General features: G+C 39.6%; 1 long non-coding RNA gene across 4 annotated transcripts in view; it reads left to right on the top strand.

Annotated features, from left to right (window-relative positions):
* The window catches only part of LOC129487848 (uncharacterized), a 48,938-nt gene extending 22,640 nt beyond the window's left edge, over positions 1-26,298 (top strand). The window contains exons 5-8 of one of the 4 annotated variants that reach the window (XR_008659483.1): positions 17,889-18,066; positions 22,539-22,680; positions 24,971-25,002; positions 25,823-26,298. This is a non-coding gene — a long non-coding RNA (uncharacterized lncRNA). The remainder of the gene's footprint in view (positions 1-17,888; positions 18,067-22,538; positions 22,681-24,970; positions 25,003-25,822) is intronic. The other 3 variants (XR_008659482.1, XR_008659484.1, XR_010122290.1) reach the window with 3 other exon arrangements.
* The last annotated feature ends 344 nt before the right edge of the window (positions 26,299-26,642 follow it).

A 26,642-nucleotide genomic window follows, 5' to 3' on the forward strand; every position in this document is an offset into this window, starting at 1 on the left:
GCATTTCTGAATCTCCCTTGCAGTTTAGGGAGGCCATAGAGGTACCACTTCCAGATACGGCCCCTAAAATCTAAAATCTTCTTCCATGCTATTTCCCTGTCTCCTCACACAATGCAAATGTTCTTGATGACCTTGAAAACCATGGATTGAAGATGCAGGGATCACAAAATGGAAGAAGAGTCACCTACCAATCAGGAACACGCATTTTGAACTTTATGTGAGTTGGAAATAAACTATGGCATTTGAATCATTATTCCTTTTTGGTTTTGTTTGTTATAGCAGGCAGTATTCCCAAACTCATCTGCTCCTTAGTTCTCTGCCCCCTTAGTGCTGGGTGCCCAGGGCTCAGTCCTTGAGTGTCTTCTTTTTCTATGCTCTTTCCCTTATGACTTCACCCAGTTTCATGGCTTTAAATACCACCGATATTTTTTGTCAACCTCACCCTTCCAGTTGCTCAGGCTAAAAACCATTTTTGAACCCCACATCTGATCTGCCGATAAATCCTGTTGGCTCTGCCTTCCCACTATATTCAATATCTGTCCCCTTCTTACCATCTCCACAGTGATCACACCGGTCTAATATCTGCACCTGGAACACTGCAATAGCCTTTTACTGGTCTCTCTGATTCTGTCCTTGGCTTTCCAGTCTGTCCTTAACGTAGTCACCAAAATGACTTACGGTAAAATCAGTCACGTTACTTCTCCCTCAGAACTTTCATAGCTTTGCCTCCCACTCTGAAAAAACACAGGAACCCTATGCCAAGCAGCCATGGTTAGTTAGCTCTTTGACCTCATTTTCTACCACCGTCCATTTCAATGCCTCTGCCATGCCAGTCTCTCTGCTGTTCCTCCTTTCACATTCTGCAGGGCATTTTTTTCTTCCTATTTTCTCCCCCTCCGATGGTCCCTGACATCTGACGTGGGTCCCTGACCACCTCGACTCAAATCTTACCTCATCAGCAAGGTTTCTCTGACCATCCAATTAAATTGCAACCCCTCGGCACACACTCACTTCTCTCCCTTTCTTTCCATTCTTTCTCCATAGCAGTTATCACCATCATACACATGATTTGTTTGAGTAAATTGTCTTGTTCCTTTTATCTCCCCTATGTTTCATCTCAGTGCAGGCAGGGATTTTTGTTTTGTTCTCTGCTGTACTTCAGCACCCAGAGCAGGGCTTGGCCCACATAGGAGTGCTCAAGAATATTTGTGAAATGAATGAATGAATGAATGAATGAGTTTTCTTCACACCTTTTAAGCCAGACAGAAAAATCCAAGTTTTAAAGTTTTCCTTAAAAAAGCAGAATGCATATCACTGCCCTATGGGAGAGGTGATAGGCATGACCTGAGAGCACAGCCACCACCTCAGCCTCCTCAGCAAGCCCAAAAGAGAGAGATGGCTCTGGAGGCACTACAGGGGCAGGAAGAGTTCAACACAGGCCGTGCTCCATACTCACACAGTGGGTCAAGCACAATACTCTAGCATTCTTTAACTGCCAGGAAGCGCCTGGGCTTCTGGGTCTTCCACAGGCACTGCAACATGGTGCTGAAGGATGTGAAAAAGATGTGGGCCTAAGTCCCCAAGAATGGGAAGGCAAGGAAAAGTCCAAGCCAGTCAACAATGAGTGCTATATCTCCAAAGGGTTCCTGTGCGGGGACTCAGTCATCGTGGTCCTGCAGAAAGAACCTGCTCATCAAAGCAAGTAGGCATCTTCTCCTTGCAGGCAGAACTCACTCCCCTGGCCTGCAAAGACCTGGCTTTTGTGATGGAAATTATAAAGACCTGTGTTTATTGTTAAAAAAAAAAAAAAATCACACACCGGGGACTGTTGTGGGGTGGGGGGAGGGGGGAGGGATAGCATTAGGAGATATACATAATGCTAAATGACGAGTTAATGGGTGCAGCACACCAACATGGCACATGTATACATATGTAACAAACCTGCACGTTGTGCACATGTACCCTAAAACTTAAAGTATAATAATAATAAAATTTAGAAAAAAAAGCAGACAGTACATTAAAGGAAAAAAGGGAGGAGAAAAGGAAGGAAGGAAGGAAGGGAGGGAGGGAGGAGAAAGGGAGGGAGGGAGAGAGGGAAGAAGGGAGGGAGGGAGGGAGGGAAGAAGGAAAGAAAAGGAAGACTAATGGTGGCTTTGCAATGTGACAGAAAACACTCCGCACCATTACCAAACAGCATTTTCACAGCCCTCAAAATCAAATCCATCCCAATAATCCTGCTGACAGAACTGTTTGGAGATTGGGGTCCTCTGACCAGCATTCCAAGAACTGTAGCAAGCAGGCATTTGAATCTAGCGTTGGCAGATTTAACATAGCAATATGTTAACTGAGTGTGTCTTTATTTTATGTAATAACAATGGTTATAATTTTACTGCTTTTAAAAATGTATTTGATTTTTCTTTGTAAAAATAGTGTATACTCAGTATACATAAACTGGAAAATGTACAAAAAGGATAAAAGAAAACAGAGTGAGAAAGGAAGAAAAAAATAGAAAGGAAAGATGGAAGGAATATTCATTGCCACAAAGACATAAACAATTAAAATACTGCTGCATGACCTACGATCTTTTTTTCCTTACATTAAAAAAGTCCTCTTTCGATGGCCTTCATAAGTTGAATCACATCAAATCCTGAACCAGAGCTGCTCTTGTTTCTTGCTACATACACTTGGCAATCAGTTCAATCATCATAATTATCCTGTCATCAGCAGCATTTAAAGACAGATGGGGCCATTCAGACATTTTAAACAGCCCAATGTGCAGACTTCAGTTACCTGTTTTCTCCATGTGAAATAACCATTCCAGTTATGTGGCAGTAATGAAACATTTCTTACTGAACAACCATGAGAGATTAAAAATGGTTTTGGCCTTGCCTGTGAGTAATGATGTCCAAGGATGTAGAGGGGTAATTATTGTGAAGACTTAATTCCTGTGTCATCAGGTATTTATAGATATACTAAGCATTCTACTGATTAAACGGCATTCAAGGTGACTAAACATTAACTGTGATTGACAGTTTACAGCTCAGACAGACTAAAAAGATTAAATAACATTAGAAAGTGGCAGGTGCCTTCTTTCCCCTCAGGGCATTTTGCCCTGTGAGGAAAACGATTGAGACTTCTAATAATATTGCTAACAAGTAAGTTCTGAACTGTTTGCTTGCAGCAGTCCTATTCCAGTAAGGAATGCAAATCCTGTTATGCATCTTTTTCATCTTGGTGAGGTTGCAATGGCTATAAAAGTTAGATAGAAGGTAAAGGAAAGTCTAACTTCCCTTAAGACTTAAAATACCCTGAAACATGTCCAACTTCTAGGGGCAGATAATGTTTCAAAGCTGTTAGCCAAGATCAATTTGTTTTATATCTGATACATTCTCTCTCAGAAATAGAGCCAAGATGATCCCAAATTCGGTTATTCATAATTTCAGTTAACCAACATTGCTTCTCTATAAAATTTCCCCTGTAACTGAGCCTTCAGTTATTTTACATGATTCCTAATTACATACCTATGCACGGCTTACCTCAGCCTCTATCTTTTTCTTTTTCTAGAAGGTTCAGAGATTTTTTTTTACCATCTCCTCTTTAAGCTGGATGCCACTGCTTCCTATAAAACCATAATCATAAAAACTTACATGCTTGTGGTTCTTTGAACTTTATGAAATATTTCTTCTTTTCTCTTTTATCTCATGGCAATGGTAGTACCTAGGCATAGGGTTATCATGAATGCTAGAGGAAAGAAAGCACGTGAAGTGTTTGGCAAAGTGCTGGCCCCATATCATTTGCCAAATATAGTGAACCATTTTAATGAATTAATTTGCAGTATTTCATCCTTACTATAGTCTCATAAATTGGATAAGGTAAGCAGTATTGCTTTTGTTTAATGGATGAAAAATCTAAGGCACAAAGGTTGAATGGCTTTCCTAAAGTAAAAAGACTTTTGAAGACCTGAGCGGAAATTAGAATCCAAACCCATTGGTTCCCAACCTAAGTGTGTTCCCTAAAGTCTCTAAGCAGAGGTCCCCAACCTTTTGGACACCAGGGACCAGTTTCATGGAAGATAGTTTTTCCATGGATGGGGGGAGGGAGGGATGATTTGAGAATGATTCAAGCATATTATATTTATTGTGCACCTTATTTCTATTATTATTACATTGTAATATATAATGAAATGATTTTACAACTTACCATAATGTAGAATCAGTGGAAGCCCTGAGCTTGTTTTTCTGCAACTAGATGGTACCATCCAGGGATGACAGAAGGCAGTGACAGATCATCAGGCATTAGATTCTCAGAAAGAGCATGCAACCCAGCTCCCTCTGATGTGCAGTTCACAATAGGGTTTGTGCTCCTATGAGAACCTAATGCCACCACTGATCTGACGGGAGGCAGAGCTCAGGCACTAATGTGAGCAATGGGGAGCAGCTGTAAATACAGACGAAGCTTCGCTCGTTCACCCACCACTCACCTCCTGCTATCAGCCACAGACCGATATCGGGAGGTTGGGGACCCCTGTTGTAGACCATGCTATTGCTCTGGAGTGAAAGATGCCCCTGGACTTATTTCTCCATGTCTTATCCCTTAAGGCTTCACTAGTAGCACAATGCTTCCCACCAGTGCTCCCACCAACCCCTTTTCTCCCCCCTCCATTTCTCTCTTCTTAAGACTGTTTTGTACTCATTAAGAGCATAAGCTTTGCTCCATGGCAGATCTGGTTTGAATTCTGGTTCTGGCTTTTAATAGCTGTGTATAAAATGGACATAGGATAGTTGTGAGGATTAAACAAAGTGAGATATTGCTTACGTAGTACCTGGCTCATGGAAAGCACCCCATGCATTATTTTCATTGTTATTATTATTATTCCTAGATAAACTACAGAGCTGTGCCGCTGTACCTACTGCCATATCCACCTCTTAGACCAGCTGTCTCCTTGGTCTCCAGCCAACCTGGCTCACGGCCTCAGTGCTCCACTGAAACTCCCGATCTCTCTGTCAATGAATACCTTCTTCTGACCTGTCCAGGATTTCTCTCCTGCCTGGGATACTGTGGATCCATCCTTCTCTATTGGACATTTTTCAGCCTTGGCATCAGTTCACCCTACCTTGGTAGTTTTCCTGATACACGGCAGTGCTTCTCCCATCTCATCCTGAGCCCTGCTTGTATCTGCAGACAGTCTTGGACTTACTATTCTCCTCTTCAACTATATCCTACAAGGCTCATGGTTTTATTTACCATCTTGTATTCACCATCTCTGCTTCCAGAATAATTAATTGGCTTATTCCTATGCATATATAATTATAAATATAATTTTTTCTCTATCTCTGAAGGCTAGGAGAGAACAACTGAAGAGATATGGTTAGCACTGTTGGCAGGATGCAAAATGAAAAATTCCTAAGCATCATCCACATCATTTTAACTACCCTTTGCAAACCTCAGAGGTGCAGACCCCTGTGGGTCTCATCCCTTTAGTGAAGGTGTCCAGTAGCAGTGTAAGAAAGCAGTTCTCCCACCCCCTTCCATACAGAGTCTTAGCAATCTCTTAAAAGGTTGGAAACTTATGAGTAAACAAGGCATAACTCCAGTACTGGTGTCCCATTTGGAGTCTCACTGAAGTGGCAGTAAATTGAAACTCATATAAATGCTCCAGTCCTGTTGGGCACCCCTGGAACAAGTGAGTCATGGGCCTGTTTGAATAACCAATCTTGCTGCCACTATCTCAACACTGAAAATCATTCTTATATCTTGCTCTATGGAATCCTATAGTACTAAAAGCCCCTTTAAAATCTCAGAACCCCCTCCCCATTCTAGTAGTCTCCCTCCCACATGCATGCCATGGTGTATCTCACTGTACAACATGCCCTATATGTGCCATTACTCAGGGGTGTTGTTGTTTGCCCCCAGGCATTCTGAATATCCTGTTCCAAAGACATAGACACAGAAAAACTATGACCATTGACACACACTGGTTCTAACAAGGAAGAAATTTGAGGCCAGAGGGTGGAAACTTTGTAGCCTCTTCCTGTTTCACCAGTTTGGTGCCTGGAGAGATCCTAAGTATGGTATAGACATGCATGTCAGTGCCCTTTTACATGGAAAATAGGAAATGAATTCCAAACAATACTGGAAACAGCTGACCCTTTTAGCACAATGCTTAAATATGCTAGTGCTGAGCCAAGGCAGCATGTGCAGAGTAAATATTTTAATCCCTAATTAATCACTTTGGTTAGATTGGTAAAACACAAGTCTAATGAAAATAATTTGAAATTTCCTTCATGAATAATTGCCTTGTTTGGGGAATTGTGGGAAGAGTCAACTGACTGACCTTCCATTCTTAGTCATCTGTACTGCTCTGAGACTTAATTTGTGTCCTTCAACCCCTTCCAGTCACCGTCATGAGATTACAAATACCTTTCGTGCAGTTTAGCAGCAACTATGCAATATGACAGTTAAGTCAGCAGAGAGGTAAAGAACCAAGCAACTCCTTGCTTTCTCGCCATGGAGTCTTACAGTAGCCGGTAGAGGGGAGAGTGTCTTTGCGACCCTGCATTCTTTTATTAGGTTGTGAGCATGATGGATTGCTCCAGGTTATTGAACTGTTCCTGTTTCTTTTTAATTAGAAACTTGAATAATAAGATGCCCAGGGTTTGGGCATTTACAAAGAGGAGAGAAAGAATTTTCCAGCTCCGAGTGCTGAATGCTATCCTGATTAGCACTATGCCACCAGATTTAATTACTTCTTTGAGTAAATCAAATCTTGCTCAGAGGGCAATGTTCCCGGGTGTGCAGACAACAAAGGTTAAGCCACCTTACTAGTTACCTGTTCAGACATGTTGGAACCTGTTAGATTCGGGTTGTGGGTATGTTCTATTCCATCCCGCTTGCCTGCCTATTCTTCTTCACTTTCTCCCCGGTGCCCCTCAACCCCCTTCCAGCAATGAATGTATTGCTTATCTGGTTGGAATGTCACTAGGAGTGATGACTGGCACTGTGCCATATGGCTGGTGCACTCTGGCTCACACTGCAATCATTGCTAAAAATTGCCTGGTCCACCAGTCAGTTTGGCCAGTTCTGTGGACTGTCAAAGTCCACCTGGTGGACCATCTGCCACCTCCCCCTGGAGGTTCCTTCTCTCTTTTGTTTTCCAGTCTGGTCTTCCTCCTCAATCTTGCTCTTTTATTTGGGAGATTCAAATATTTGGGGGAATTTTGCTTTTGTTTCTCAGCAATCAGGAGGACATGATGTTCTTGGGTTGCTGGAATGCATTTGGATAATAACACCTTAACTCTTTGTTGTCCTGCAGTTACCTTGCACAATAGCTAATAACTGGCTTAAGAAGCTTGGTTACAGCACAGAAAAATACTGCTCAAATGAAAAAGCATGCAGGTAGGCATCTTGTAACACGGGTGATAATTGAGCCAAAATTTGGAGCAGATTTGGTGTCTCTATTCACAAATGGAATTAACTACATTCCATGCCAAAAGGGCTATGGAAATCCTTCCATTTTACAGGATAAGAGGTGTAGAGAATTGGAAGCCAAACCATTGGTATTCACTATATTTTTGACCATTATGGGTGTGTGGAGGGATAACTGTGAATCTAACAGCATAATATGTAGTTAAATATAACCAGCTGAATGTAGCATTGTCTTAATGAACATCTTTAAAAATAACTCTAAAGGATTACTCCCCAGAACTCCCACTGCCAGATCTCTGAATCAAAGAGTTGCCAGAAACAAGTCTAATTCAGGGGGAAATGGCAGAAAGAGGAGACTTGGCTGCAGAAGCAAAACTTTGACCGCTTTATCACGGTCTCCAGGTTGGGTCCTGCTCATGACATCTACTGAGTGTTTGCCCTCTCTGGCCAGTGTACATGTGCTAGGAAAAGAGCAGGAGTGACTGCTTCCTCTTCCAGGCTGGCCTGTGCTGCTGAACTACCTTTCATCCTAGCCACACTACCCTATTCGGGAGGTCTCCATAAAGCAAGTCTGGGACTATTTATATGTGTTCACTCTTGCTTTTCCTGACTTTTCTGACTTAAATGAGTTAGGTCAAAAGTATGAATATAAAAACGTCCTTTGTGGTTATCTTGCCCTGTGTTTCCAGAGTCATTGGATAGGATTTGGACTGTAGAAGTTTCCCCCTGCAACTTAACCCTGCACTGGAGCATGTTCTATTACCTGCAAGTCTTAATTTATAAGTGTTTTCATTTATTGGGCACCTACTGGACACTCTGTATTGTGCTGGGCGCTGCCTTAACTAAACATAGTCCCTACTTGATTTCAGCTTTCCTCAACACTACAATTTAAGTCCCTCTTCCAGCCTCTTCAGTTATTTTAAGACCTACCATTCAGTAGGTCATTCATACATTTCTGCCTTCCCTCCAACACTGACACTTTAGTTTTAAAGTCCTTTGCTGGCTGTGCCTGGAAACACAGTGAAACTGAGACTACACTGTACCACTTTACAGAGAGTCAAATAGATATAGGTATGGATATATAAATAGATATATATATTTTTTTAACAGTGTCTTGCTCTGCCCCCCAGGTTTGGAGAGCAGTGGCGCAATCTCGCAATCTTGGCTTGCTGCAACCTCTGCCTCCCAGGTTCAAGCGATTCTCCTGCCTCAGCCTCCTGAGTAGCCAGGATTATAGGTGTGCACCACAATGCCCGGCTATTTTTGTATTTTTAGTAGAGATGGGGTTTTACCATGTTGCTCAGGTTGGTCTCAAACTCCTGAGCTCAGGTGATCTGCCTGCCTCGGCCTCCCAAAATGCTGGGATTACAGGCATGAGTCACCACGCCCGACCTAAATAGATAAATCTTCTAGTGCAAACTGTTACGTGGCATGGCAAAACTAAATTAGAAGACATGTAAGAGGTCTTGAAGTCCTTCTCTCATAGAAGTTCATAGGCTTAAGTGACTTCCTCAAGATTGCAGCTAATTGTGTTGGAGTTGAGACTTGAAAGCTGCCTTCTAACTCCTAATCATTGCTTTTTCTAACACACTATGACCTTTAGCTTGGATAACTTAAGATCTATGTGCTGATTACTTCTGCTATCCAATCATTTAAAAAATGGGTAAAACATCAAGATTCAAAATTGAAATAATAATAAAAAAAGTATCAAACCTTCTGATTTAATCTCTCCTCAGCATACCCAAAATATATTCACAAAATATTGGAAATTTTTACTGATTTTTCCTTGGGATAGCCATTTTAGGCAACGGCCCAGAACTTGGCTGTCATCAACACTGGAGAGAATCCAGCCCTTCCTGTCTCTTCTCCTATCCTGTTTTAATTACTTGAGTGGCACTTCTTCATCAGCTGAGTTTTTACATAAGGCTGAATACCTGGCCCAGTGCCAGGGCTACCTCTTGGACTAGGAAAAACCCTGGGTCTGAGTTTGGAGGCCAAGTGGTGAGTCCCTCTTGTCCTCTCAGCCTTTCATAATGACAGTTTCAGGAGGAAGGAAACCTTCCTCCCTTAATGAATCTGCCTAGTTTCCAGAAATTAGCTTATCAAACTTGAAGCACACTAAACTTGCTTTTTTGGGCAGATATCTCATTCATAGAATGTTCCTTTTCCTTATCCATATCTTAAAGGCAGTTTCTTTCTCTTTTTTCTTTTTTTTTCTTTTTGGACAGATTCTCACTCTGTTGCCCAGGCTGGAGTGCAGTGGCACAGTCTTGGCTCACTGCAACCTCCACCTCCCAGGTTCAAACTATTCTTCTGCCTCAGCCTCCCGAGTAGCTGGGACTATGGGTGCACGCCACCATGCCTGGCTAAGTTTCACGTTAGGCACATTTTTGTATTTTTAGTACAGATGGGGTTTCACCATATTGGCCAGGCTGGTCTCGAACTCCTGACCTCACAATCTGCTTGTTAAAGGCAGTTTCTTATTGATTTGCTGTTTGTTTTCATCAGAGTGGCTAACATTTTTTTTTTAAATACAGCCATGGGTTCTGAAAATAATCACATATTGAAAGCCTCAAATCATTTGGGCCTGTGAAATCAGGTCATCATTATCAAAATGTACACACCACAGCACTCGACACGTGAATCCCACTTTGCTCTGTTTTTTTGAGTCATTGTTAGAAGCCAGGATCAGGGAGGGGTAGATAACAGGGGAAGATGCTGTCAAGGTCACATGATTTAGGCTGTGGATTGAGGAATGGGAGGGAGAATGGATGTCAGGTGGTTTGGGGAGATTAAAGGACTAGCCCCCAGAATTAGGCTCCCTAACTATGTAATTGCTGTGGAAAATGGTAAAATTTGGTAAAAATTTCATCCTCAGAGCTGCTGCTAGTGGGGCTGGCCTCTTGGGGTTTTTAATCCTGAGTCAACTTGTGTTCCCTCTCATTCATGATAGTGCCTTTGAGGGTATCATTTTATTTGGGAAGTTCTGAGGACCGCGGAGGAAAGCAGCTCTCCTGTTTGTCTTACCCTCCATGCAGATGAGACTTACAGGGAAGGCAGGTTTGCATTCAGTATGAATAAGAACATTTTAACAATTAGTGAAGATCAGTCAGCTGAGGCATACAATGAGCTCTCTGGCGTTGGAAGTAAGAGGCTTAAAGACTATCTTTCAAGGATTCGGAAAGAAACATCCTGCTTGGGTAAGAAGTTGGATTACATGACTGAAGATTCATATAACCAAGAGGACTGGGATTCCCTGAATATCTTAACTCTTACCAACTCTGTGTTATAGGTTTATGAATATTATTTAATTCCATCTCCAAATTGACTCATTAGTGTACATGAAGGCCAATGGCAACTGCTTCCAGGACTGGGTTTTGGGGGCCTCAGGTAGGCTCCACAGATTAGAAACATACACAATTACAGCTTCTCACTTTTGTTTAAGGCTGTGTTCCCTAGTCAAATGCAACCACTCTGGCAGAAGCAAACCATTAAGTGTTAACAGCCATCTAATATCCATACACTAAGGCATAATTATAGAGTTGTATGATTAAGAGAACAAGTTTTTTTGATAAGACTTCCTGGGTTGGAATCCTTGTGTGAATTCTGGCAAATCTCAGTCCTGGTCCTTAAAATATGCATAAGAATAATGCCTACCTTATAAGGTTCCTGTGAGAATCAAATGACAATCCATGTATAGTGCTTAGACAGGTGACTGGCAGAAAGCAAGAGACAGTATACATTAATTATTGTTTACTCCTTGGTTTGAATGGTTTGATCCAACTCTTTCTTGAGAGTAAGTTTCGCTATGAGTGGGTGAATGAGGAGGGAGGATTTTTGCATAGAGAGGGAGGTTCTTTGAAGAGCTGGAGATGGGAACCAAAGGGGAAGAAAGCTGAAGAAAGCAGAAACAGAGAGCACTGGAGACAGAAACACCTGCTCCGCAATTTTGTCCAGCAAGGTCCAGCCCCATCTAGTTTTCTGACTTTCCATTTTGATAAGGAAACCCCAGATAAAAAGTGCTGAGAATTCAGTTGCCCATCATCTCTGCAGACTTAAAATGCATAGAAAACACACCAGTTTTCTATCTTTAGGCTTTTCCCCTCCCAAGTTAAACAAGTCAGAGAGAATTAAAGTCTCTTAACAGAATGCATTCACCATAAAGGTTTAATCTACTTCCTGGAAAATTATCCATGGATTTTAATTAAGTTCCCCTAAATGCCAGTGAACCCAGAGGGTTCCAAACAAAGGAAGAGAAGCAGCCTGCCAGGCTGTGTTCTTCCGCGCCTTTCACCAGCTTCTTGGAGATAAGTTAGGGGGAGCAGTACGTACTTTTGTCTTTCTCATGACTGGGCCCAGCTTTATCACAACATAAAGAAAACTCATGTCATGGTATGAAGAAAGTCTTTGAAGCCTCCTTCAGTAGTTGTTTTAACAACACGGCACACAGCCTTGCTTTTAGCGACTCCCCACTCCCAACCCCACCTCACTCTCTGCTTATGTGCGGTTTAAAAATTAATTTAGAGTACAGTGAGATCAGCAAAACAAGGGCATTAGACGGTGTCCCCCAGAAATGGACTTCTTGTACTACAAAAATGTTCTTAGAAACACATGTGAGTTTCTTTGCACTCAAATTAAGGAGGATTAAAGCAGCTAGACAGTTGTTGCTCAGTTCCTTTGGATCATGTGGCCAAAGCTGAAAAGCCTTAAGTTGCTGGCATGAGCCTAAGTCAGTTGCCTGATCTCCGAATTAATTTTTGAATTAAATGATTGTCCCCCCCTCCCTTTTTTCTTCTAATTGAGACTTCCATTGAAAAATGCTTAGCAAACAGATGGAAAAACCCAGAACAAAAGGCCGTTGTGAAATAATAAAATAAAGGTCATTTGAAACAGTTTTGGGTTAGCCCTAGAAGTACAATGAAACCTTACCTTTAATAATATTTTTATTAACTATAAAAATATTTAAAAATAATCAGCACTGTGGTTTGAAACTAAAGAATGGCTGGAAATAGCTTAGATCATTTAATAGTTACTTTTGTGAGCTTCTCATCTTCCCAGAGACTCAGAACAAAGGCTCTTTGGCAGAATACTTTCCTGTTTAATTTTAGAATAACAATGACATTATCTTACAGATCTTAACGTTTTAACTGTCTGAATACTTGTAAAGTGTTTCAATATAGTAATATAAAAAGATATAATTTTAAAATTCAAAAATGAGAAAGATCTACAAACTTAACAACAGTAAGGACAGGCAAGTGTTAGAATAAAGTGATATTCTAAAAGTAAAGGCTTATTTAAGACAAATAAATAAAATGCCAAGTTTAAGGATGTGCAAAAATCTCAATTGTGCTAAAGGTTTAGATTCAAGATGTCCAGGAAAAAACTTCACACTGAAAAAAAAAATGCAATACTGAGTAGTTATGCAGATTTCAAAATGTTAAAAAGTCAACTTGATCAATAAAACAGCCCTGAAGCCCCTGATATTGGCTGACAGTGAAAGAAAAATAGTTTGCCCAATCAAATTGATTTAGACCAGTCACATTTCATCAGACCCATGACAAGACTTACTGCGTGTGAGGAGTTTGGGGTTTTTTGATTCTTGTCATGCCAAGACCTCTTCATGAATTGAGAAAAGAGAAAGGAATAGATGTGAATAAACATCATTTCCTCCTTAGGTGCTGGAAAGGCTTTCTGTGGCACAATGGACTGTAATAAAATTTTCAGAGCTCCTCAGATATGCTGGTTATACTAACGTAGGGTTAAGTTATAGCAGCTTTATTAATGGAGAGCCATGGGTTGGGGCAGGGGACGGACAAGTAGAACAGCAATTGAAAAATAGAGTTGTTACCTAGAGTCTCCAGACATGGCTCTTTCAAGATGCTTTAATGTCAGCTTTGAAAAGGTTGACTAAAGACTCCTTGGTGATTAACTTGTATGCAAATTCCAATAGAACCTTAATGATTCACTCTTTTTCTTGCCATATTGAAGTTTTCTCTTTGCTGATCCAATTGCAGGCATAATTCTTTACCTGCTCTCCCTGCTTGCAGAAGATGACAGTCAAGCGAACCCGAGATGAGTGAAGAGATGACAAGAGAGTAGCCAGTTGTCCTAAATGAGTTAGTGTCTTGACCTTCATTCATTAAAAAAAAAAAAAATATATATATATATATATATATATATATATATATTGCATGCCTATTATTTGCCTCACATTGTTCTAGGTGCTGGAGATACATTCATTAACGAACAAGACGAAAACCCTGTCCCCCTGGAGTTTACATTCTAGTGGGATTTGGAGAAAGAGCAGAAAATAAGCAAATAATTGTGTCAGAAGGTGACAAGTGCTTTGGAGAAGAGTAAAGCAGAGAAGGTTTTGAGTGAATGGTACAGGGAAAACAATGGTGATGGCAATTTTGAATAGGAAAGTCAGGAAAAAGCTCACTGAGAAGTGCCACTTCAGCAAAGGAGTATGGGAGCTGTTAATGTAGATATCTGGGACAAGAGCTCGCCAGGCAAAGAAAACACTAAGTGCAAAGACCCTGCAGTGGGTTGTGCCTGCTATGTCCTACGAGTTAGCAGGAAAGAGAATCAGAACCTACAAACATCTCAATGGACCAACCCAAACAAGCTGGAATCTAACAGGAGTGATGAAGTGTAAGGGGTTGGTAATGAGGTTAAAGAAGTAATGAGGGACCTGTTTGTGTAGGCCTTTGCAGGCCATTGTGGGAACATTTTCAGGTCTCCCAGGGAAAAAGAGCAAACAATATTAATCAACCACTGCCTTAGTCAGTTTGGGCAGCTATAACAAATTATCATAAACTAGATGGCTTAAACAACAAGCATCTCTTTTTCTCATAGTTGTAGAGGCTTAAAGTCCAAGATCAGAGTGTCAGCATGATCAGGTTCTTGGTAAAAGCCTCTTTCCCGATTGCAGATGTTCATCTTCTTGTATCCTCACAGAGGGGAGGGAGACAGAGAAGAAGCAAACTCTCTCATGTCCCCTCTTATAAAGGCACTAATCTCATTTATGAGGGCTCTGCCTTCATGATCTAATCACCCCTCAAAAGCCTCAGCTCCCAATACCATTACATTGGGGGTTAGGATTTTAACATATGAATTTTGGAGGGACACAAATATTCAGTCCATAACAAACACGATTGATCATGATAGAGGTAGAATAGAAAACAAGAGAGGGGCAAAAAGAGTAGAGATGAGAAATGTCTGCTGTTTAAAAGATAGAAGCAGATGGAGTCTGCAAAGTATAGACCAAGGGTTGGCTTTTTCTGTAAAGGATCAGATAGTAGATATTTTGGGCCTTGTAGGCCATATGGTCTCTTTCACAGTGATTCAACTCTGCCTTTATAGTATGAAAGCAGCCATAGACAATGTAGAAATGAATATGTCTGTGTTCAATGAACTTTATCAATGATGAGCTAGATTCGGCCTACAGGCTATAGTTTGCTAACCTGCGCATGTAAAATAATAATTTGTGTAGATTTAAATGAGAAAGCAAAGAATCACTAAAACTTAGTTATTATAGAGTAGTCTTATTTCTTCATTTAGTAGGACTATCAGTCTGCTAGATTAAGTTAAATAAGGTCAATATTATGGAATTGGGCTTCACCAGGACACCTAAGAAATTCTTTCCTTATTTTCTTACAAACAAGATGGAGAAATCATCTTGGATTCAAGAACAATCCATTAGTAACTGATTAAACAACCCTGCCCAAAAAGGGCTATAGCAATCCTGGGTGTGTGTGAACTCAAATCCGCTTCTTATCCTTCTGCTCCTCTGCTCTTTATCTCTGGGGCTGACCTAAGCAGGCTGTGTTTCCCAAGCTCCTTCATCTGCAGCTTCCAGCTAAGTTAGGCGAACAGGGGGAAGTCTAGCACAGCTGCATCTCCTGCTTGGCTCTGACCTTTTGCTGATGGGTTCATCTAACATTACTCACTTGGTTATGCCAGCCTATGAGCGACAGTGGCTTCCCTCTCTTGCTGCTTTCTGGGTTGCCTTATCATTCCCTAGTTGGCTTCTCAGATCTTCCATTTTCTGTGAAACAGCTCCCCTGTATTAAATTCTCTCTGTTTTAAATGCTCAGGGTGGTTTCTGTTTTCCTGGTTGGACCTCGACTGACACAGGCACTAACATGAATGTCACCCTGGAGGGAGGTTTAGACTCCAGTGTTGCCAGGCTCTCTTGTCTGCTCTTACCATTTTTATCAATAACTTGGATGATGATGTAGCTGGGATGCTAATCACATTTGCAAATGGCCTGCAGCTCATTGGAAAAGCTATCTGCTGGATAGCAGAATCAGAATTTTAAAATATCTCAATGGGCCAAATCTAACAAGAAGGAATTTAATAAGAAAAATGTAAAGTCCTGTACTTGGGTCCAAAAAATAACATCAAGTATAGGCTGGGGAAATTGTGACATAATAGCACGTGAGTGTTTCATGTATTTGTATTGATATCAAAATGAAGTAAAGGTTAGCAATAAAATGAACAACAAAGGAAGTACTGGTTGCATTAATACTTTAGTGCAGATAAAAAGGGAGCCAACTGGAGCTATTCTCTTTTTTCTTGGTCAGACCACTCTTGGAGTGTTATGTTTAGTTTGGGGCACAGTTTGGAAGTAACATAGACAAAGTACTTTGGGACACAGGGGCATGTCAGAACAATAAGAGGAAGTAAGAGTTATTGAAGGAAACTAGAAAGAAGCAGTCTGGGAGATGAGTGGGAATAAAATACTTCCATGTCTAAAAGTATTAAAAGGGTACCACATCAGCAGTGGTTCTATGGAATGAATATATTAGCTGATACTTCTGAAAAGGCAGAGGTTGCTTTTTCTCCCTCTGTAGCACACTCTACCATCTTACATATTCATATTAGAAAAATTTTTCTTATGTCTATACCAAAATTATCTTGTGCTAGTGAAAGTCCTGATGCAGTCATTGTTGAAATGAAAGCTCAATTTTGCATTTAATCAATGGCTCAGGAATCTGAGACTCATTCTTCCTCTAGATACTTACTCCTTTTTTAGCCCTGGACAACTTTTTAACTGTGTCCATTTCCTCACCAAAAGAAACTGCTAAGGAGGCTCTGTTATACATTTAGCAAATACTGGACTTCCGGAGCTTAGTGAAGGTTTTTGGTTTTCTTCCCTTTTCTGCTTCTTACTATTTATATGTTATGCAGAAATCAGAGGCATAAACAGCATGGGGTTTCTCTGCAGATGTGATGAGAAGAAACGAGTGAGAGAAAACTAGAATGAAATTAAGAATGATTGCCTTGATATTCCATACAGGAGCTGACACCCAGGCCGTTAGAGCTGCTGTTATTGCTGTTTATCGGGTATTTTCTTCTTTTGTTTCTTGGCTTGGGAGACTTTTATAGGCTGAATACTTAGTCTGCATTGTGCTCTAACAGAAACTTCAGCTTCTATTTTTGCATAATTTTGAACATCAAGCTGTTTTTCCTTTGAATTCTGATTTTTAGCTGTGGGACACTTTTGGTCTGGTCTGCTTCCTGGGTAACCACTTCCTTCTCTTGCTTCTTTGGGAAGAAATTAAGAAATTGACTGACTCTTTTCTGTTCAGACAAAAATCAACCTACTGAACGAATAACCTAGAGTCAGGAGTCAGTGTTTCCTGATGTGACCCAATAATGTTAAACTCATTAACACACTGGATATTTCAGTGTGTTTAGCACGGACAGATAAAAAAGAAATGTTGAATAATGTTTAGCCTGATATTTTGTGCTACTTTGATGTATTTAGGAAAGATCATGGGTGTTGCTAGCTTTAACACACTTTTAATGTTTTGGGATAACATGAATTATTACACTTTCTGTATGATACAGTTATACTTAATGCATTCTAAAATAATTCATGGAATTCTAGAATAAGAACACTAGGTTTTTATAATAAGTATATTACATTGTTAGTTTTAAAAATATTATAACCAGATGAGATCTTAGTGATTATTCAATTTCTGTTACAGGTAAGGTTAGGTAAAGCCCAGATATGTTAAGTGAATTCCCTATGATTTCCAGCTAGAGTTAGGCTTGGAACTCAAGAATCTTGGGTTCTTTCTCTTAGGTCTGCATGCTTTCCACTATACCATCCTTAGGAAACTCTATTATCTCCTTACCCACAATTTCATGTGTAGATAAAATGAAATGAAGATCATAAATAGTATTATAATGACATAAAACAATACTTCTGTCAGCTCAGAATTGGGACTTGTCTACAATTCTGTTCTAGTGAACAGAAAATAGATATGGATTTGTAGACATCACTTGCTTCATTTGTGCTAAGATGCATCGTTATGAAATTTTATTTTATATTTACTGAAAGTGCTCTTTTAGACTTATAGTGACACCAATTTCTATAATATCTTACCCTTGTGTTTAAGTAAAAATAAAATGTAAGCAAAACTAATGGTACTTCTAATACTTCTTTACAGGCAGTGTTCAATTCTGAATTATTTTTGGACTTGCAGTTGTTGTTACACATGTTTTTCCACCCAATATTCTCATCAAGATTATCAGTGATGAAGTATTTCTGAAAAGAGTATTTCAGTCTCTGGGGCTTTTTCCTAAGCCACTGACATCCATTCTGCAAGTTCAGCGGAACATGTTCAGGTAAAGACAATGTGTTCGGGTAGAGAACATGTTTGAGTAGTGTCTCAAGTGCCATCTGGTGACAGCAAGTTTAAGATATATTCTGATTGCAGAGATGCTAAATGCTGAAAAAATTAAAGAAAAGAAAGGATGGAAGGAAGGAAAAAAGAAAAGAAGGAGAAATAGGAAGAAAAGTAGGAAGAAGTTCTAGAATGAATGAAATATGGCATGTCTTTTGGCAATTCTAGTATTTCTTCCCTATTTAGCGTGTGAACATGTATGTGTGTGTGTTTGGGAACTTCTGCCAGCCATCTTCCCCAGGCCCTTTAAGGAAGGACATTTGCAAAGCAGAATGAATGGGGCTCACATATAGTCGAAGGTAAATCTGAGAGACAGAATTTAAATGACATTTGCTCCTGAATTTAGCTGTGCCTGAAATTACTTAAATGAGAAGTTGGACTTCTCACTTAAGAGAGCAGATCAAATACCTTTTAAGGCTTACACTAGCTTGACTTGCTTGTCTTTCACTAGCACCCAACAAATCTTGACTAACAGATTGGGAAATCTGATGCATGTTAAAGGAATATTCTATAGACTTCAACATTTACAGGATAGTAAAAAGAAAGAAAATTTGTTTGGTTGCAATGTTAGATAATTGTCTCCATGAACAGGGACCAAAAAAAATTATTAGGAAAACATCTTAGTCCTTTCGTGGACTAAGAAAGGACTAAGACAAACAACAAAGTTTTTTAAACGGAGCTGAAGTTTTGAAATGTAGTATGGAAAGGACATTCTGAAACCTAGCCTGTCTTTGCCAGTAGAACTAAGCCAGTGCTCCTTCCTCCTGCAGACTGCTGGCGTGCTGTGGGGCGGTGGGCGGGGAGGAGGTCGCTGTGGCACTGTGCAACTGAGGATGAGCAGAGGCTTACCCTCTGCCACAGGAGGCTTCCATGGATGTTGCCACTTGCTGGGGATGACCGCCTGGTGGAAACCTATTTGTCATCCCTGGCTAACACATAGGAGGTAATGAAAAAGAAAATAAAAGAAAGGTAACACTTGCTTTCTCCCACTCCTTTCGCTGTGCATGATGCCTGAGGAAAGATTAGAATGTATTCACTCCTTTTACCTTGCACAGAAATGTCTATATCCTGCCCAGGGTTGTTTGGAAGGCATTTCTTTAAGGAAGGCTAGAGTTCTGCTGACAGTAATGTGTGTGTGTAAGTGTGTATTCACCCAACAGCGACGGTAACTGTTTGTCATTATGGTAGAAGACCACAGAGGGCCTGGAGAGAGGGAGGGATGGAAAGAGTGTCATTGGATCAAGATTTCTGAGCCGGTGAAAACGGGATTAAGGCAGTAGTAAGAGGCAAACAGAGTTGTGCGGAGGGAGTCTGGGCTTTGGGCTCTGACTTCTTTGTGACTTTCCTTTAAGGGCCAGGAGGTTTGCTGGGCTGGTTTCCTGACTGAGATTGAACAGTGTTGGGAAGGTTCGGGGAAGGAAAAGATGAGGAAGCACAATTTAGAAGCAGGTGATGTTCCTTCTTGAAGTCCTCACATCCACATTGGGAGATCTCTTTATAACATTTCTAGGTATGCATTACCATAGGTGACCTTGGCTGTTAAGGCTGTTTCAAGTGCTACCTAGGCCTGCCCTTCTAGGTGAGGGTCTTGCTGAAACCTCTCAGTCCTGCCTCTCCTTTCTCTCATTCCTTCGGCCAGAGTCATCTGCTGGGTGGCCAGAATGTTAGTCAAGTTCATTTGTATACTAACCATTGTTCTTAACTTATGAACTTACAGCTCTCAAAATGATATCATATGAAATATAAGATATTTGGTACAAAAACAATATGAGTTATTACAGTCCCATCAACCTGGGTTCAAATCCTCATGCTTACTATATTGTTCTGGGGACACTAACCTTTCAGATTCTGCATCTGTGTAATGGGAAAACTAACGTCTATTTCACACAAAATTATATATAAATTGCTTAAGCTAGTGGTTGGCTCCAAGTGGATGCTAAGTAATTATCTCTCTCTTTATCTCTTTCAAATTCCTCAAAATCATAGATCATTATTCCCTATTTAATAGTTAGTAGGCAGCGGTTCTCACTTGGCTGGAATTCATGTAAAGGAATGGGGTAAAGTAATTTGAAGTATCAGTTTAATTTTTAAAATCAACTTCTTGGCAATTCTGCTTCAAATACATTATATTGGTTATTTGAAGTAAAACAAGAATTCATATTTAGACTTTTCACTCATAGAACAAAAAATGAAATATTTTACCTGCTTCTAATGATGTTTAATATTAAAACAGTGATTGACTATGTCCTAGCATTACAAAAGGGCCAGCTGGCTGCTCTGTGGCAAAAGCTACCACGAAAACGAGGACAGCAGTGGATTTCTATGGTTTTGTTCTTTACAGAACGGAGGTCGATCATGAATAGTGGTCGCAGTTTAAGATTGTTAGAAAGCTAAAGATAGGAATAAAAAGGGATGTTAAGCCATTTATTCAAAAATGCAAAATCAAAATTCTTCAGGCACTTGCCAACAGATATAGGCCTGTGGGGATCTGAACCTACAGGCCAAAGACATCTCGGCAGAACTTGATTTTTTTGTTTGTTTGTATTCTTTCTATAACGACTTCACATCAATAGGAATATAAGGTAATTGTATTAATAAGAACAGGGCTAAATAATCATTTCCCTAGAGAATTGTTCAGTTTACTTCTGGTTCATGTCTGAGAGTTGAGAGAATCCAAGGAAAAGAAAGGAGCCAGAAATGGTTCTAGGAGGGCTTGAAGGGAGGAGGGTTTTCTCTTGCCTCTCGGCAGCAGCCCTCCCCAAATGAGGAGAAGAGAAAAGCCAATTCACTGATGAGGAAATGTTTAATGAACTTCTCAGAATACCCACCACTGCCTGAATTAACCAAATGTGCACCAAGCTGATAATAGACAAACAACCCGCTTCAGCTTTGAGAAGCCTGGTTCTTGCCCCCCTCATGTAAAACAATTTCTTTCTCCTTTAACACAGTTTCTTCCTGGAGAATGTTTTCAGTGGGAGATAATGCACAGAAGGTGTACAATACCACTGGTTGTCAAAGAAAAGAGGCTGGGGTCCCTTCTAGTGGGTGGTAGGTAAGAATTACTAATCCAATCTGCTTGAGTTAACTCAAAACAAGGATTAGTGTAAAGTTCCAGAATATGTTAATCTTCCTTTATAGAAGTAAACTTCGGCACTGCCACCAACCCCATGGTTTATAGTTCCTGGGAACAATGAGCCAATTAAACTTGAGAGGGAAAAAGAATCTTGCCCAAGTTTACTGATTGTTACCTAATACTTAGAGTTGCTTTGATTCTTGATTATTTGGCTTTGTGTCTAAGACACAGGAAATAAAACATCATTTAGTATTCATTAGAATGTTCCTAAATACAGTGTACCTCCTAATTAAACACATACTCTTGTGTGCTGGTATTTTTCGTCTCCCACCTTATTAAAGAGGCTGTTTAAAATGGCTTTTGTATATAGCTGATCTTGCTTTGCCAAATGTGTCCATCAATATTAATATACTTTTTTCAAAAACACATCTTTAGAGCTTACATGATTAATGAATGGAACAAATTGCTAGTTATTTGGATTTGACCCACTTGGTAGAGATTTTCAAATGGAAAAATAGCTTCTCTTTTTCAGAGTAAAAACATAGGAAAGGCTAGCAAAATATCTCCCCTTCTCCCGGTCAATTTGACACTCATTTTGGGGAATATTTTTGCATCTAAAATTGTTGACATTAACTTAATTTTAATTAAGCTTTTGATATCTGAAAAAATTGAAGTTATTTGCTTTCATTTATTTATTTATTTGCTTTAGATAGGTAATGACTGGCTTATTGAAGTATTGGATCAGGAATAGAAGTTGCAGAATATCAATGACTTTGATCATTAGTGGTCAGATAGTTATCTAAAAACTACTCAAATAACTCAATAACAACAACCAACATAATAAATTCTTACCTTAGGTACAGGAACACCTTACATATTTCCTTATTTAAGCAATTTAAAATCAATTTTAAGGTTTAGCTTGTGCTGCTTAAAACTAATAGGGACATACTCATGTAACATCTCAAGATATCCTAAGTTAGTGTATATGTTAAAATACCTTCTATGGAGATGTGTTTTTTTAAGAGCTTGCTGGGAAACGCTAATTTTTCAATTAATGAAATTTGCAATGAGATTACTATATTTTGAAATTCTGTATCTTTCAAAGAATATATTTTCATTATTAATTTAACTTTCAGGTGCCAGAATCATTTTTTAAAATAGTGTATTTAAATTTATTTATACTATTCAGATTTAACAACTTGATAACTTGAACCAAATTTCATTTTCTATTAGCAGGTTTTTTATCTTGTTTTATTGTTCAACATCAAATTAAAGAAATGAAATGAGCATTGGAAAAGTTACTAATTAAAGTTCCAATGTCGATTCTCTTTTCTCATCAGTGCCCGTGTACAAACTCCCCACACATCATCAGGAGCAGTCTCCCTCGAATAGGCTTACATGAATGCAGTTCAAGAACTTGGGCTTTTTGGTATAGAGAGTCTAGCAATGTTCCTGAAGATTTGGAAATTGTTTACATTCCAAGTATGTGAAAATGTCTATGTGGTGTTGTTATTGGTGTGTGTGTGTGCGTGTGTGTGTGTGTGTGTGTGTGTGTGTAATTTTTGGATTTTATTTGCAGTATCAATATGCAAATATATTTATTATAAGTTGAATCTCATTGAAATGAAAATGAAAAGGCAATACTATTCCTTTAATATGGTTCACTAACCTTGTTCACACCGAGTTACTGATGCTCAGTAGGAGTTTGCCAACACCAGTTCTACTCAACCCTTGATGATTATGGAGGATTTAATCGTAATTGAAAACGTAATAAAAAGAGTCGAAATCTAATCCAAAAATCAATTTTGCATAGAATTTAATAACAGATAAAAGCTTAAAATTCTATAACTAACAAATGAGAAATATCAGCACTAGGAAATAAGACTTTAGTTTCCAGGATCAATCCCACTATCTGTGTAGATGCATCCTGACCTCGCTTGTTTCATCAACACATGACAAAGGCATTGGTCTCACACTGAGGCATGGTAAATACATTACCAAGTAAAGACAAACATTATAAACAGGACAAACCCTGCGAGGCAAAGGCACAAACAAGGCTGCAAGCAAATAGTTTCTCCCTCTCTTGTATTTAGGCAGATTTCCCTGGAACCACAGTCATTGGTTTTTAGATTCTTGTTCTTTTTTTTTTTCTTTTTTTTCCAAGAAGGAGTCTTGCTCTGTCACCCAGGCTGGAGTGCAGTGGCGCGATCTCGGCTCACTGCAACCTCCGCCTCCAGGGTTCAAGCGACTCTCCTGCCTCAGCCTCCCGAGTAGCTGGGATTACAGTCATGCGCCACCACGCCGGCTAATTTTTGTCTTCTTAGTAGAGAGGGGTTTCACCATGTTGGCCAAGCTGGTCTCGAACTCTTGATCTCACCCACCTCGGACTCCCAAAGTGCTGGGATTACAGGTGTAAGCCACTGCGCCTGGCCCATATTCTTGCTCTTGCGCCTGCTGTGAAATGTGTGGGAAACAGTCTTCAGTGGTTGCCCATGAAGTTAAAACAGCTCAGGAGTGGTTTATTTCTCAGATGCCTCTTCTGTATTTGCCACACACACCAACAGAAAAACCACAGGAAAGAGTCAGTGAAGTTTCCTGCATTTTTCCCTGTCTGGCTTGAATGCCTGCAATAGGGACTCTGGAGCATGGAGCTGCCCTCTGTTTTATTCATAATATGAACCTCCTGATACATTACAGCGAAAGTTAGCAAATATTGTTTACAGTGTAGCATGTGTTTCCATTACATTTTCTTGATGTAGCAATCTGGGTTCTTTTTAGAACTTTTTAGTTGTTTTTTTAAGCATGGACAGTGATAAAATATCAAGATTTATGAAAAGGCATCTACTTCAAGAAAAAGTTACTGCTACAATTTTAAAGGATCACTGTTGAAATTGCTGGTATGTCCTTAATATTGAACCAAATTTTCCCATTAGGTGGCCATTGGGACTTTGATGACAACTTCAATGTCCCCCAGCCAGGCCTCCTCACTAGGTTCTTCTGCAAATAAATAAACAGTCCCCCTCCCCAGTGTCCCGGCTGTCCCCAGGGCAGGAGCCCCTGGCTGGTGTGCAAGGCATCTGACTCACTCTCCTTTGGGTAACACTAGTAATAATGTAACTGTATTATGGTCCTGGATGGAAGGGAGCAGCAGATCATTTGCTTGAAAACACGACCTTTTAATTTAAACAAAAGGCTTGAAAAAATAAAAGTGGGTCTTAAATGCAGTTTAATCAGTCAGGCGAGAGATGTCTAATGAAGCTGCCAGACGGATTTGTAGCCAGGCTGTCACTTCGGCCATCATGTTTACAGCTCCGGGAGTGAGATTAGCACTGTGTGAAGGCACAAACTCGGTCAAAATTTCCCGTGTATGGGATGCCTGTAAATTTTGACAATTTGACAAATTATTTTGTTGCAGTGATGATGGTTTGGAAAACCTGACATGTAAGAATTTAGTTCTTTGATCTTTGCTTCTTTCCACTGGCTCTAGAGAGCATTATATCATTGCAACAAAAGGTAACAACCAAAACCAAAACATTGATAAATGGATTTTTACATTATATATATATAACTATATATATATAATATTATTTCATCTAGTGCTTTCAAGGAAAACTTGCCATTTTGGCCCATATTTCAGCTAAAAATTCTTTCCAAAGATTTTTTTTTTATAGAGGAAATTCACCTGTGTGTTAGTATGACAATATCATGTCATAGTTATGAAATAGTTCTTCTACAATTTGAATTTTCATTGCTTTGTACCTTTTACCTTCAGGAAAAATGCCATCCTGTCTTGGAGGTGTTTAAGTAAGTGCTGGGGAATTCAAGTCAGTATTTTACTGTATTAGTATTCTTTCTTAGCACTGTTAGACAAGCCAAATCATAATTTTCTTTTGAAATAAATGTGCAGTCAGTGTATAATTGAAAACATGCAATCAAAAGGAGTGGTCAGAAAACTTAAGAAGAATAGAAACTTTTTAATTATTATTTTTCAGTAATTAAAAAAATTTTTCCTTTAATTTTCAAAAAAATTAAAGGGAATAATTGCCCTGGGAAAAAAGAATGGTTGGGTCTTTTTATTTCTTTCCTTCTTTTTCGAGTTTGCCATATTTATTTGCTGCAAATGGCATGCAATTGTGCATAAACATTAATATTATCCACTTTGTTTCCTCTTAATAATACACGGAAGCCTCAGCTTAATCTCTCACTCATTTCATGCCTAAAGCACAAGTGTATTGCTTTTGTTTTACTACATGTTTCATTCCATCTGTTGGGAGCCTAGTAAGTCAATATTTATCACATTTATAGATTCTGAATCACTAGGGGAAAAAAATCACTTCTGGGAAAAAACATGCATCAATCGTTCTCGACTATTTTAAAGTTTAAAAGTGTTGTCTCTGTGATGTTAACTTTGGTATTTTGAGCTAAACTAATGCAGCTTGCATTATTTTTTAATTAAAGCAATTTTAAACTACATGTTTTCAAAGTTTTCCATTTTCCCCAAACCTCTCTGTAATTGCCTTGTCATGATTATCATTTTCCTTTCACTGTTGCTTTCTATGGAAGCCCCAGGAAAGAGTTACTAAAAATTAAATTTCATGCTTGCATGTGTTTCTGTGATCTGCAGCGTGTATGATCTCTGAGTGGAAAACTTCTCTGAAAATAAATGGATTACCCTTTTTACTACACTGTCTGATGTCTCCTCAGCAGAGAGCATTGCTTCCCTGTGATCTCTAACCCACCACAATTGAAATGACAAGCGTTGAAATGGGGGCCTCACGGTGGCGCCCTCTGCCTTTGCCGGCCCTTTCTGCAGCACGGAGCGGTTCACGCCTCAGAGCACCGGTTCTCAAACTTGAATAATGCCTGGACCCCCTTGGGAAGGATAGAATCATCTTCAGAAACCCCACAACACATCAGTGGAATCCACTTGGAGAAATGCTGACCTAAAAACTAGAATCTTATTCTATTAAAATGGCTTACATTTGAGAATTATCACTGCAAAGAAAAGTTCCGTCTTTTGAACTGCTAAAAGGTTGAGTTTTTACGTCTTTACTCTGCTATTGAAACAAAACTATTAAAATTATTTTAAATATCCCGAAAGTCTCAGACTCCTGAAAATGTGTCCATAGATCCCTGCTTGAAAAACCTGCCCGAGTACCTGCTTTTCCTTGCATTTGTTGGCAGAAGATGAGCGTTTGACCTTTTACAAACTGCTCTGTAAATATCATCATTGCTTAGTTTGTGAAAGACTAATGTGTTTCCACTAACAAAACTGTCTTTCCAGGGTTGCTGCTTTCTAGAATAATGCTTGTTTTCCTACTGGGCTTTCTGTTGCTGGTGTTTTTTTAAAAGGCAACTAAATTTGTCTAAGGGATTGCACTTTGAGGCAATCCAGGGACTCTTGATGAAGAACTGATGAGAAAGCCAAAGTTTCTGGTTGAAAA

The sequence above is a fragment of the Symphalangus syndactylus genome, chromosome 8 (genome assembly GCF_028878055.3).
Source record: "Symphalangus syndactylus isolate Jambi chromosome 8, NHGRI_mSymSyn1-v2.1_pri, whole genome shotgun sequence".
Taxonomy (NCBI): domain Eukaryota; kingdom Metazoa; phylum Chordata; class Mammalia; order Primates; family Hylobatidae; genus Symphalangus; species Symphalangus syndactylus.